The sequence below is a fragment of the Gopherus flavomarginatus genome, chromosome 1 (genome assembly GCF_025201925.1).
Source record: "Gopherus flavomarginatus isolate rGopFla2 chromosome 1, rGopFla2.mat.asm, whole genome shotgun sequence".
Taxonomy (NCBI): Eukaryota; Metazoa; Chordata; order Testudines; family Testudinidae; genus Gopherus; species Gopherus flavomarginatus.
The window spans coordinates 370,936,661-370,940,668 of NC_066617.1; the positions used below are offsets into that span (position 1 = coordinate 370,936,661).

Below are 4,008 nucleotides of genomic sequence, written 5' to 3' on the forward strand. Positions count from 1 at the left end.
TGTCCAGTTTTGGGACCCCCACTTCAGAAAGGATGTGGACAAATTGGAGAGAGTTCAGTGGCAATAAAATGATTAGGGGGCTGGGGCACATGACTTATGAGGAGAGGCTGAGGGAACTGGGCTCATGTGGTCTGCAGAAGAGAAGAGTGAGAGGAGATTTGATAGCAGCCTTGAACTACCTGAAGGGGGGTTCCAAACAGGTTGGAGCTCGGCTGTCCTCAGTGGTGGCAGATGACAGAGCAAGAAGCAATGGTCTCAAGTTGCAGTGGGGAAGGGCTAGGTTGGATATTAGGAAAAATGATTTCACTAGGATGGTGGTGGAATAGGGTGAGTTACCTAGGGAGGTGGCGGAATCTCCTTCCTTAGAGGTTTTTAAGGCCTGGCTTGAGAAAGCCCTGGCTAGGATGATTTAGTTGGGGTTGGTCCTGTTCTGAGCAGGGGTTTGGTCTAGATGACCTCCTGAGGTCCCTTCCAGCCCTGATATTCTATGATTCTAAGGCCAAAAATGTAACCAGTTCAAAAAAGAACTAGATAAGTTCATGGAGGATAGGTTCATCAATGGCTGTTAGCCAAGATATTCAGGGATGTGACCCCATGTTCAGGGTGTCCCTAGCCTCTGACTGCAAGATGATGCAACTGAACAACAGGAGGTGGATCCTTCAATAATAGCTCTGTTCTGTTTTTTCCTTCTGAAGCACTTGGCATTGGCCCCTGTCAGAAGACAGGATACTGAAGTAAATGAACAATTGGTCTCACCCAATGTGGCCTTTCTTATGTTCTTATGCGAGTCTCCATTTTCTTCTCTGCTTACCGGACCTCATAGCTGATGGGGTCCTCATACCCCACTACCTCAAATGGTCCCTGCGATTGAACCAGTAATTTTAACAGTAAACTCGGTAGTAACAAGAACACTCAATCACACAGTCCAAACACTTGCAGCTGGACCCCTTGATTATAGGCCTTCTCTGTACCTGTTGAGCAGTTAGCAAAATTCTTCTAGCAAATGCCCACAGAGTCCAAGAGAGATTTCTTATTTGAAGAATGTATTGAACTATGTTCATTGCCTGGGGTCTTTGCTCTTTTATTTCTCCGATCAGGTCTGAAAAGCCTCAAGGCTGCTTCCCAGACAGCAATTCAAAGGGAGAAAACTTGGAGCCTTGAGGAACCTTCCTGGCAGCAAAAAGGAGTCTGACCTTCACGGCCCTCCTGTCAGGCGACATCTTCTTTCACTGGGCCTTCTTCCCATGGCCCCACTTTGCTCTCCCCAGCTGCTCTTCACGCTCGACTGCCGTGTTACTAGCGGCACATCAGGTATCCACTATCTTGGCTTTTGCTCAACAGGTCCCTGCTGTAGCTCATCCCTGGCTACCTGTGGGTGCAGCTGGTTTGTGCTGTCCCAGCTCCCGGCTCTGGTCTGCTCCAGCTCCCCAGCTGTGCCTCAACTCTGCTGCTCTGCCTCTGGCCATGCTCTGGCTCTTCTGGCTCACTGCTGCTCATCTGTCTCTGGGAATGGGGAATGGGGACACAGGCAAGGCTCTGCAGCATCAGACCTGGGAAGGAGGACACGGGGTAAAGGCTCTGTGGCATCAGAGCTATGAACAAAACACTGGGGAACAGACTCTACCAGTATGTAGAGCTATGGTCATGATAAAGAAGTTCATCATTGTAGAGTTTCTTTCTTATCTCTTTGACTATCTGAAATTGTAGCTTCAGTTTGTCAAATTGATCAAGAACCCTGTTCTCATAGGGACTAAGCCACTTTGCATCAGAAAGCTGCAGTATCTTCTGGTAGTCTACGAGTTACAGAAAGGCCGAGGTGACAGGATGTGTGGGGCTGGGGGCTGACGAGTGACAATGAAAGAGGTCAGGGGATAGTCAGGGACACGGAACTCAGTAACTTAGATATTGCTATGTAGGTTTGCTTGTCAGCCTGAGATAGAATTTTGGGTTTGACTTCTTGATTCTCTTATATCTTACACTAATATGTGAGAAAAAGAGACTGTGTGTATTGCTTCTGCCTGGCCAGATGGGTTTGTTAGTATAATGGGAAGAGATAAGGGATACAACTAAGAATGCTACAGGGTATGGTGGGAGTGTAATATCTGAGCATACACTGAAAGGCTGTCTGGCTCCTTTCTCAAGCCAAGGTCAAACAACCCAGTGTTTGGTGATGAAGTGATAAGCCATTAGATTTAAGGAACTTCTCAGAGTGTGAACTTCCACAATACTCAGCTCAGACAAACTGGGACAGAGCACCCTTGATTAATGAGGCAGCATCCTTTCCCCATTGTGTCAAACAGGTTTAAAGTCATTGGACCCTGATGATCACCTTTTGCAGGTGTATTTGCCCAATTTCTCACAAAGCTCTTTGATTTTGATACCATGAATGATAGGGTTGAGCATGCGGGGGATGAGGAAGAAGAGGTCGACCAAGAAAATATGAAGGTGGGGAGTGATGCCCTGGCCAAACCGACGTGTCGAAGTGGAGAAGAGGAAAAGAATACAAGATGTCAGCAACACACAGATGTGGGTTATGCAGGTGTTGAGGGTTTTCGGGTGGGCCTTCTTGGAGGAGATTCTGAGGACAGCCCTGATGATCAGACCATAAGACAGGGCAACAAGAATCAGATCTAACCCAATGACAACAAATGCCATCACCAAGCCATACGTCCTGTTGACTGTGATATCCCCACACGACATCTTCACCACAGCCATGTGTTAGCAGTAAGTGTGGGGGATAATGCAGTTGGTACAGAATGGCTGCCTGGTCAGGAGCAGGGGCATGGGCAGAATGAAGAGAACAGCTCTTATCAAACCCACAAGCCCTAGCTTAGCTATATGTGCATTGGTGAGGATGGTGGTATATCTCAGAGGCCTACATATGGCGACGTAGCGATCGAAGGCCATGGCCATGAGCATGGCTGAGTGCATAACAGAAACTGCGTGAAGAAAGAAAATCTGAGTGAGGCAGCCATCCACAGTAATGCCTTTCAAATTGAACCAAAATATACACAGTGCCTTTGGCACGGCAAAGGTAGATATGCCGGTGTCTGTGAGTGCCAGCATGCAGAGCAGCAGGTGCATTGGCTTGTGCAGAGTCTGTTCTTTGCCTACAACAAACAGAACCATGAAATTTCCCAAAAGGCCGATAATGTAGAATGTAGAGAAAGGGATGGAAATTCACATATGCACATCTTCCAGGCCAGGGATGCCAATTAGGATAAATGTTGAAGGCTTAGATGGGGAGGAGTTGAAAGATGCCATGAGGTGGCTGATGCGCCAGTCAGGGTCAGAAATGTTCAAAGTGCCTGTCAAGGGAGAAAAGCACAGCAATGGGGGTTACACATTATATAACAAATAGTACAGTAAATATTTTATAGTTATTACGAATCTAGAAAGGGGCTGAGCAGTGATTGACAACATTTACAGATGGTGGCAGATTATTTAGGTGATAGTCAAGTCCAGAGAAGTCCTCTGAGGGAGCTAACTAAGCCAGGTGAATGGGCAGCATGATGGCAGATGAACTTTAATGTGAATAACTGCAATATGTATGCCAATTGGAAGGAAAAGCTTGAACTTCTCAAACACATTACAAGGTTCTAATTTAACTGCATGAACTCTGGACACAGATCTGGTTGTCATGGTGCACAGCTCTGTGAAACCCTACTCACAGTGCAAGCAGAAATTAAGCAAAACATTGGGATCCAGGAGGAGTTAGATGAGGAATCATACAGAAAATGCAAAGCCACGAGATCTGTCAGTCAATGCTTTACCTTTCTCTGGACTCTTCTGTGCAGTACTGAGTACCCTTCTCACACAGGATGTTGCAGAACTAGAGGGGTTCAGGGAATGATCAATGACCTGGGGTAATTCTCATATGGAGACTGGGATTGTTACTTTACAAAAGAGAGGAATAAGAGCTGGCATGAGAGGTTATAAATTTCTTGTAGAGAGTAGATCGGGAATGTGTTCTCCCTGTCTCATAACACAAGATCAAGAGGACATTCA

General features: G+C 46.5%; 1 pseudogene; it reads right to left on the reverse strand.

Annotated features, from left to right (window-relative positions):
* Positions 1-2,325: 2,325 nt before the first annotated feature.
* On the reverse strand, positions 2,326-3,264 carry LOC127057972 (olfactory receptor 52P1-like; annotated as a pseudogene).
* Positions 3,265-4,008: the final 744 nt, after the last annotated feature.